This window comes from Equus asinus, unplaced genomic scaffold, assembly GCF_041296235.1.
Source record: "Equus asinus isolate D_3611 breed Donkey unplaced genomic scaffold, EquAss-T2T_v2 contig_193, whole genome shotgun sequence".
In the NCBI taxonomy this organism is placed as follows: Eukaryota; Metazoa; Chordata; class Mammalia; order Perissodactyla; family Equidae; genus Equus; species Equus asinus.
Window position 1 is genome coordinate 482,010 of NW_027224842.1, and position 10,035 is coordinate 492,044.

Sequence of the window (10,035 nt, forward strand, 5' to 3'; positions counted from 1 at the left end):
GTTTCCAGCGTTTCTGGCAGGTGATTTTGGCATGTCCAGCAGTGGTTCCGGCAAGTCAAGCAGGTGGTTGCAGCTTGTCCGGCACCTGATTCTGGTGTACTTGACAAGTGGTTCCGGCGTGCCCAGCATGTGGTTCTGGAGTTTCCATCAAGTGGTTCACGCGTATCTGGCAGGTGGTTCAGGGTGTCCAGCAGGTGGTTCAGGCATGGCCAGAATGTGGTTCCAGCATGTCCGGCGGGTAGTCTGACATTCTGAAGCACCATGCCAGGCACACTAAAACCAGATGTCCAACACGCCAGTACCACCTGCTGGACATGCCCGAACCACCTGCCAGACTTTTGTGAACCACCTGCCGGACACGTTGGAAGCACCTGCTGGATATGCCAGAAACAGTTGTGGCACACGCCGAAACCTGGTGCCGGACATGACTGAAGACCTGCCAGACACTATGGAGCCACATGCCTGATACACCATAAACAGGTGTCTCACACCTGAACCAGGTGCTGGACATGACTGAAACACCTGTTGGAGAAGCCTGAACCACCTGCTGGACGAGAATGAACCACCTGCCTGACACTCCTTAACCACCTTCAGGACACGCTGGAACCCTCTGGTGGACACGCCAGAACGACCAGCCGGACAAGCTAGAACCACTCGCCTGCCACGTTGGAGCAATGTGCGAGACACGCCGAAATCACCTGGTGGATATGCTGGAACCGGGTCCTGGATACGCCAGAACCAACTTCAGAACAACATGCCGGACATGCCAGAACCATCACCTGGAGATGCTGAAACCACCAACTAGACTCGATGAAATCAGGTCCCAGACATGCCGTAGCTACCTGCCAGACATGCTGGAATCACCCGCCAGACATGCGGGAACCAACTGCCAGACTCACCGGAAGCACCCAATGGACAGGTCAGAACCACCTTCCAGACATCCCAGAAGCTCATGCCAGACACACAGGAACCCCCTGCCTGACACGCCGGAACCATCTGAATGATAAGCCAGTAGCACCCACCGGATATGCCAGAACAACCTGCCAGACAAAACTGAACCACGTGTCAGGCAAGATTGAACCACCTGCCGGATATGCCTGAACCACTTGACAGACACTTCGGAACCACACGCCGGGTACGGCGGAACCACCTGTCAGATATGCCAGAACCAGGTGTCAGACACGCCGGAACCACCTTCCAGACAGGCCTGAACTACCTGCTGGACACACCTGAACCACCTGCCCGACAGTCTGGAACCAACTGCTTGACTCTCTGGAACCACCTGCCGGACAAGCCAAGATTCCCTGCTGGATATGACAGAACCAAGCTCCTTATACACCAGAACCACCCAGGACTCATGCTGGAATCACCCACCGGACACACTGGAACCACCATTAAGACACACCGGAACCACCCCCCACACACGTGGGAATCAGGTAGGGGACACAGTACAACCTGCTGCCGGATGGTCCGGAACCACCTGCCAGACACACTGGAACCAGGTGCCCGACACGCCAGAACCAACTGCTGGACACGCCAGAACCACCTGCCAGATTTGCGAGAACCACCTGCTGGATGCACTGGAATCACCGGACGGATACTCCAGAAACATGTGTCGCACATGCCAAAACCAGGGTCCAGACACGACTGGACCACCTGCAAGGCATGCTGGAACCACCTGCCAGACACGCCAGAACCACCTGTTGGATACGCCAGAACCAGGTGCCTGATTCGCAGAAACTACCTGCCGGACATGCCAGAACCAAGTGCCGGAAAAGGGAAAATAATACTGGGTGAATACTGGGTTTCACCCAGGGGTCAGTGATAGGGAGGGCAAGGAAAGAGACCTAGGAGTCCAGAAAAGCCAGACTGTGGACAAACAAGATTGATGTCGAGCATCCTCAACAAAAACCAATGACAAAAAAACAGACTCACCAACTCCAGAGGGGGCTTGACTGCATCTAAGGGGACCCCTCTCCGATCACAGACATAACACAAAGACAGACTCAGTGACTTCGGGTGGGAGCCTAAAAGCCCCACCTCATCATTCCAGAGGAGATTCATTCTCCAGAGGGATCCGGAACCCTAGACTAGTCAACAGGGATTGCTCCTGTTTCACCAGAGCCAAGCATCGTCCCATCCTGAGTAGCTGGGTCATGCAATCCTTCCATTCAGAGGGGACTCTCACTCCCCTGAGCCAGGCTACCCCCAGATGGGACTCAAACCCTGAAGCCAGACATTAACAGGAAGACTTTATGAGGCAACTTAAAGAAATAAATCTTATAGCCATGCTGTGCGGTTGGCGCCACTCACCTCCATTGAAAGATCCACAGAGCAACGCGCTCAGTGCAGCTGCTGCTGGGTCTCCCGAGGGGGCGGAGACATCAAGCTGGCAACATGAGCACCACAAAGAGGCAAACCCGATATTGGGTGCCAATTTGTTACTGAAAGCAAAACGCGTTCCATCCTGGTGAGTTACATCAGACTCTCTACCAGAAGTAGTTGTCTCACAAAGTAAGCTATATTTGCAGCAAATAGGAGACCATGAGGAATCATTTCCAGAGTCATGGTGTCCCCAGACAAAGGGAAGGAGGGACATTTATTTCAGATGGGGAATGAATATTCAAAAGGGAGAGGTGAGTATCCTCTTGCACAGACTCAGATAGAAAGCATGCTTCCACACACACTGCAGGTGATGGTAAAAAGGCCTACGCTCCTCCTGGAGAGAACTTAGCATTAAAAATAAGGCAAAGGTCATACATGTAGCTCTTGTGGGAAGGTCTGGTCTGGCACCAGGAGGTTGGTGATGGCATCTTCTTAACATAACAAAAGGAAAAAATTTGGAAAAAGTTAAATTCTTGTAAACCCACTCTTGAGTTCCTCAGGACAACTAGTCAGTGATAAGGGCAGGTCCCTGTCAGTTCTGACAGGGTCACTGTGAATTCAAGGGAGGACTCTGTGAGGTCAGAGGGGGTATATGTGAGGTCAGGGGAGGTATCTGTGAGGTCAGGGGCACTCCCCATGAGTTCAGGGGTGGGTCTCTGTGAGGTAAGTGGGTGTCTCTGTGAGGTCAGGGCAGGTCTCTATGAGGTCAGATTTGGTCTCTGTGAGGTCAGAGGGGTTGCCTCTGATCACATGGGAGAGCCATGTGGCCAGGGAAGTTCTCTGTTAGGTCAGGGGAGGCCTCTGTGAGGTCAGAGGGAGTCTCTGTGAGGACAGATGTTGTCTCTGTTTGATCATGGGTGGTCTTTCATGTCAGGGGAGGTCTCTGGGTGGCCATGCAGGTCTCTGAGTTCAGGGTCATCTCTGTGAGGTCAGAGTTCTGCAGGGGAGGAAGACATTTCCTCCATCCACTCTGGGTCCTTCTGGCTGTACAATGAATTAAATTCACATGAGACAGAATAGCAGGAGAAAATTAAAGCTTTATAACATGTATACATGGGAGAGACCTAGAAAAACTGAGTAACTCCCCAAAATGGCTGAAGCCATCACCTTAAATACCATCTTCAGCTAAAGACAAAGGAGGATGTTGGGGGTGGAGGGAGTCAGTTATGGGAGATTATCAGAAAAGCACAGTACACAAGAGTAAGGTTATATACAGATATAAGTCCTTGCCTTCTGCATTGATAAGAGTTTCTAGAGATAAGGTCATCCCCCTTCTTCCTGGTACAGAAAGGGAGATATCTTTACAGATGGAGATTTCCTTTACAAATGTAAATATCTCTTAACAGAGGGTAAGTAAATTCTACTTTTCAGAGTTTCTCTCATGTCTGCAGTTTTTTGAAAGATTTTTAAATTTTTTTTTATTTTTCCTTTTTCTCCCCAAAGCGCCCCTCTACACAGCTGTGTATTCTTAGTTGTTGGTCCTTCCAGTTGTGGCATGTGGGATGCTGCCTCAGCATGGCTTGATGAGCGGTGCCATGTTCACACCCAGGACTCAAACTAGCAAAACCCTGGGCCACTGAAGAGGAGCGCGCAAACTCACCACTTGGCCATCGGGCCAGCCCCCATGTCTGCAGTTTTTAAAATTAACCAGCCCAAAATAATCCTCATGCTAAAGAGACGTATCTTGGGATGGCCAATTCCAGTCCCCCACAGTTCTCTGTGTCTTCATGGGAGGTCTCTGTCAGGTCAGGGAGATCTCTGAAATCAAGGGAGTTCTCTGAGTTCAAAGGAGGCTTCTGCGAGGGGATGTGAGGTCTCCGAGGTCAGCAGAGGTCTGTGTGTTGTCAGAGGAATTCTCTGTGAGGTCAGAGGAGATATCTATGATATAAGGGGAGGTTTCTGTGAGATCAGGGTAGGTCTCTGTGATGTAAGGGGATGTCTCTCTGAGGTCAGGGTTGTCTCTCTGAGGTCAGGGTTGTCTCTCTGAGGTCAGAGAGGTCTCTTGATGTCAGCTGTGGCTTCTGTGAGGTCAGGGAGTACTCTGTGGGGTCAGAGGTGGTTTCTGTGGGGTCATGGGAGTTCTCGGTGAGGTCTTGGGAGGTCTCTGTGACATCAGAGTGTGTATCTGTGAGGCCAGGGGAGGTCTCAATGAGGTCAGAGGGGCTTTCTGTGAGTTAGGGGGAGGTCTCTTTGTGGCCAGATGGTGTGTCTATGAAGTCAAGTAAAGTCTCTGTGAGGTAGGAGAGGTCTCTGTGAAGTCAAGGATGTCTCTGTGAAGTAAGGGATATCTCTGTGAGGTCAGAGGGGCTGTCTCTCAGGTCAGGGTAGGTCTGTGAGGACAGAGATGTGTCTCTGATGGTAGGCGAGGTCTCTGTGAGAGAAGGGAGGCCTATCTGATGTCTGGGGAGATTTCTGTGAGATCTGGGTGTTTCTCAGATGGCAGAGAGGTCTCTGTGAGGTCAGGAGAGACCTCTGTGATTTCAAGGAGGTCTCTGTGAGATCAGAGGTCTCTGTGAGATTAGATCTTGTCACAGTGAGGTCAGAGAGCATGTTGTGATGTCAGGGGAGGTCTCTGTGAAGTCAGACCAAGTTCTGTGTGGCAAGATCAGCTCTCTGTGAGGTCAGAGTGGGTATCTGTGAGGTCATGGGAGGTCTCTGAGATCAAGGAGATCTCTGTGAGTTCAGGCAGGCCTCTGTGAGTTCAGGGGATGTCTATGTGACATCAGGGGAGGTCTCTATGAGATAAAAGTGGGTCTCGATAGGTCAGGGAAGGTCTCTGTGAGATCAGAGGGTGTCTTTCTGAGGTCAGGAGCGGTCCTCAAAGACAGGGAGGTATCTGTGATGTCAGGCAAGGTCTCTGTGAGACAGGGGAGGTCTATTCCAGGTCAGGGGAGGTTTCTGTGAGATCAGAGAATGTCTCAGAGGGCAGGGAGGTCTCTGTGTGTTCAGAGAATGTCTCTGTGAGGTTGGAGAGGTCTCTTTGAGGATAAAGATGGTCTCTTTGAGGTCACTGGAGGTCTCTGTGAGGTCACATGAGGTCTCTGTGAGGTCAGAGTGGTCTCTGTGACATCACTGGATGTCTCTGTGACCTCACACAGGTCTCTTTGATGTCAGGGAGGTGTCTTTGAGATCAGAGAGGTCTCTTTGTGCTCACTTGATGTCTCTGAGTTCAGTGGAGGTCTCTGATGCCACTGAGGTCTCTGAGGTCAGGGAGGTCTCTGTGAGCTCAGGGGAGGTATCTGTGCAGTCAGGGGAGGTCTTTTAGGTCAGGGAGTTCTCTTTTAGGTCAGGGGAGTTCTCTCTGAGGTCAAAGTGGTCTATCTGAGTTCGCAGGAGGTCTCTGCTAGCCCAGAGGACATCACTGTGAGGTGATGTGAGGTCTCTGTGTCATCTGAGGGAGTCTCTATGAGGTGTGGGGAGGTCTCTGTGAGGTCAAAGGGTTTCTCAGTGAGGTCACGGGAGGTCTTTGTGAGGGCACAGTTGGTCTCTGTGAGGTTAGGGAGGTCTCTTGATGTGAGATGGGGTCTCAGCAAGGTCATGGAGGTCTCTGTGAGATCAGGGGATGTCTCCGTGTGTCAGAGCGGGTCATCATCAGGGCAAGGGAGGTATGTGTATGGTCAGAGGGGCTATCTGCAAGGTCAGAGGAGGCCTCAGTGAAGTCAGAGGGCTCTCTGTGAGGTCAGGGGAGGTCTCTGTGTGGTCAGAGCAGACCTCTGTGAGATCAAGGAGGTCTCTGTGAGGTCAGGGGGGTCTCTGTTTGGTTAGAGGGGGTCACTGTGAGGTCAGGAAGGACTTTGTGATGTCAAAGGTGGTCCCTGTGATGTCAGAGGAAGTCTCTGTGGGGTCTCTTTGAGGTCAGGGTGTGTCTTTATGAAACCAGAGGATGAGTTTGTGAGGTCAGATGGCATCTCTTTGAGAACAGAGGAGGTCTCTGTGAGGCCAAATGGGGTCTCTGTGAAGTCAGGGGAGGTCCCTGTGAGGTCACAGTAGGTCTCTGAGGTCAGCTAACGTCTCTTTGATGTCAGAGGAAGTCTTTGTGATTTCAGAGGAGTTCTCTGTGTGGTCACAGGAGGTCCCTATGAGATCAGGGATGTCTCTGGGGTCAGGGAGGTCTTTGAGTTCAGGGGAGGAATCTATGATGTCAGGGGATGTTTCTGTGTCATCACCAGGGTTCTCTTTGAGGTCAGAGAAGGGGTCACTGTAGTCAGAGGTGGTCTCTGAGGTCACTTGACATCTCTATGAGATCAGATGGGGTGTCTGTGATGTTGGACATCTCTGTGAGGTCAGGGGGATGTCTCTGTGAGGTCAGAGGGGGTCTCTATGAGTTCAGCGGAGGATGTGACATCAGAGTAGGTCTCTTTGAGGTCATAGGAGGGCCCTTTGAGGACAGAAAGGGGTCTCTGTGAGGTCTTGGTAGGTCTCTGTGAGGTGAGAGGGTTTCTTTGTGAGGTCAGGGGAGATCCAGGTGAGGTCAGATGGGGTGTCTCTGAGGTCAGGCGAGGGCTCTGTGAGGTCAGGAGAGGTCTCTCTGAGTTCAGAGGGCATCTCTTAGATTAGGGGAGGTCTCTGTGAGGTACGAAGATCCCTCTCCCCACCACTGCCGAGACCATCAACCTCCCTTGGGACGCAGGGCATGGCTAGCAAGGACCCAGATGAAGCAGGCACTACCTCCCATGTCGGGCACATGACACACCCAGGGGCTTCCTCCCCCAGCAGGGCCAGTGACACCTCCCAGAAAACCTTCAGGACTCAGGGCCCTTTTCTCTGTCCTTGCCCCACTGACAGAGTCTTGGCCCAAATGAGTGGGACAGTCAGCCTCCTTTGGGTATATCAGGCAAGCCCTAGGGTGGTCTCCCTCCGCCCCTCCTCGGTGGACTCAGGGAGTGGGCCAGGAGAGGGCTTCTCTCAGCCCTTCTTGTCAGGTATCTCCCAAGGGGAGCACCCTAGGCGGAAGGAATGCGGGCTTTCCTCAGTCCAGAGTGGAGGATGGGAACCGCTGATAGGAGAGCATGCCTGTGGGTTTCCCCTTCGTTCCCTGGGTGGCATGCCTGTGCTGCCACACTCCTTTGGCAAGCCTTTCTCAGCCTTCTGACTTGACACAGCTTTCCCAACTCCTGGGGAAGAAAGGTTCATTTGTGATGAGAGGCTGTGTTTTTTCCAGCAATAAGTGAGGATGGGGATGAACCAGCTGGCACAGGGAGTCTTGCTGCCCTTCTGGGTCAGTTGGGAGCAAACAGGGCCAGAAAACCTCTTCCAAGGAGGAAAGCAGCTACCTGAGCAGAGAGGGGAAAGGGTCATGAGAAGCCCTGAAGGAAGTGGGAACCCCAGCTCCCTGGCAGCTGCACGGGGCCTCCGCCAGAGGGCGCCCCCACCCCGCCAGATCCCCCCCACCCAGTGCGGGGCTCCCAGTGAGGCCAGAGGCCGGATTCCTCCCCCCACCCCTCCCTCCCACCCGTGCATGCACAGTGGGAGGAATGGTCCTCAGGCCAGGGAGCAGGGCTCCCACAGTCGTGAGAGTCAGTCAGAACCCTAGGTCAGGTCGGGGAGGTAGAGAGGCCATGGGTGCACCTGCCCTCCTCTCCTCAGGTCCCCAAGATTCTGGATGCCCACGTGGCAGCCCACGAAGCCAACGTCCAGCCGTCCCTACAGGTTTTTCTCCCACCGCTGCCCTACAAGGCGCAGGGAAGGCCAGACAGGGTGCTGAAAGGCAGTTTCCAGGCGTCATCCGTGGCCTCCAACCTGGATCTGGGTGCAGGAGGATAGCATCCGACGGGGAAGGCGGGGCGTGACACAATCCCTGCGAAAGATCCCCGAGGGCTGCTCCTGGTGAGGATGATGCTGGCCACCACCCATCTCGACCCTGAGGCGGCTCCCTCCCCTAGACTTGGCCAGAGGTGGCCCGTTCCATAAGGCCACCACCCAGGGATCTCTGACTCTCCCAGGGAAGCCCAGGCAACTGTGGAACGCCCCCATCACCGCAGGCATCCCTCAGGCCAAGGCCAAGACTAAGTCTGGCATCCTCCCTGGGGAGCCCAGGCAGGGCACTAAGGACCCGGGTGCGGCGGGCAGCAGCTCCCAGGTCGGGCACACCAGAATTCCAGCAGCTTCTACCTCTGATAGAGCTGATGACCCTTCACCGAAAACTTTCTGGACCCAGGGCTCTTTCCTTCCTAGCAGTCCCATGGACACCGTCTTGGCTCGAGGGGCTGCGTTGGCTGGCCCTCTTTGGGAAAGTCGGCAAGTTATAGGGTTCTCCTCTCCCTCTGCCCCAGAGTGGCATGTGGGTGGGTCCTCCCAGTGCAAGCACTTACCTGGGGGGATGCCCCATCCGTTACGTAGGTGGCCAGTCTGCTGTGCCGCTCTTCTTTGCAAGGAGCTCCAGGCCTTCTGACAGACTAGGCACAGTCTTCCCTCCTCCTGGGGTAGAAATGTTCAAAGGTGAACTAGGGTCCACCTTTCCTTCTCCTGTTTCTCACCTCCCCTTCTGACCTTCGGCTCAGGTGGCTGCTGGCCTTCTCACGGGGGAGGCCTTCTGACCCTGTTTTCCAACAACGACTAGGGGAGGACACCCAGGCTGTCTCTCTGCCAGCTGGCTCATTCCAGGCCTCAGTGACTGGTAGAAAAATCACAGCCCCACATCACAAATGAACCCTTTGACTCCAGGAGGAGGAAAGGCCCTGTCTATTCAGAAGTCCCAGAATGCCTTGCTCAGTAGTGTGGCAAGGCAGACAGGCCACCTAGGGAGCAAACCAGGAGCCCTCCATGCAAGCTCTTCCCTCAGCAGGACTCACCCTCAGCTCCAGGAGTCAGACAAGCCTGATGTCCTGCTGCCTGGGGCACTACCCTTGCCAGAAATCCTAGAATAAGGGTGGAGAGATACCTTCTCCTGGCTCTTTCCCTGAGTGCACAGCCACAGGGCACAGGGGGAGGCGCACTCTGGCTTGCCTGCTTTCCTTCAGCTGTGTTTCACATCCCCTTCCCCCGTTCCGCTCAGGTCACTGCTGCCTCCTTGGAAGAGATTTTCCAGCCCTGTTTGCTCACATCTGACCCAGAAGGGCAGCAAGACTCTCCCTGTGCCAGCTGGTTCATCCCCATCCTCACTTATTGCTGGAAAAAACACAGCCTCTCATCACGAATGAACCTTTCTTCCCCAGGAGTTGGAAAGGCTGTGTCAAGTCAGAAGGCTGAGAAAGGCTTGCCAAAGGAGTGTGGCAGCACAGGCATGCCACCCAGGGAACGAAGGGGAAACCCACAGGCATGCTCTCCTATCAGCGGTTCCCACCCTCCACTCTGGACTGAGGAAAGCCTGCATTGCTGCTGCCTAGGGTGCTCCCCTTGGGAGATACCTGACAAGAAGGGCTGAGAGAAGCCCTCTCCTGGCCCACTCCCTGAGTCTACCGAGGAGGGGCGGAGGGAGACCACCCTAGGGCTTGCCTGATATACCCAAAGGAGGCTGACTGTCCCACTCATTTGGGCCAAGACTCTGTCAGTGGGGCAAGGACAGAGGAAAGGGCCCTGAATCCTGAAGGTTTTCTGGAAGGTGTCATTGCCCCTGTTTTGGGAGGAAGCTCCTGTGCATGTCATGTGCCTGACATGGGAGGTAGCACCAGCTTCATCCGGGTCCTTGCCGACCATGTCCTTCCTCCTGAG

The 10,035-nt window shown here is 54.1% G+C and overlaps 1 long non-coding RNA gene across 2 annotated transcripts; it reads right to left on the minus strand.

Annotated features, from left to right (window-relative positions):
- Window positions 1-1,847: 1,847 nt before the first annotated feature.
- Window positions 1,848-8,927, minus strand: LOC139043215 (uncharacterized). 2 transcript variants are annotated; one of them, XR_011500271.1, is made up of 3 exons: window positions 8,697-8,927; window positions 7,954-8,182; window positions 1,848-7,654 (listed from the first exon to the last, which is right to left on the minus strand). It is a non-coding gene; the product is annotated as an uncharacterized lncRNA (long non-coding RNA). The 2 variants fall into 2 exon arrangements; XR_011500270.1 differs by having other exon boundaries at window positions 1,848-7,658; window positions 8,697-8,925.
- Between the last annotated feature and the right edge of the window lie 1,108 nt (window positions 8,928-10,035).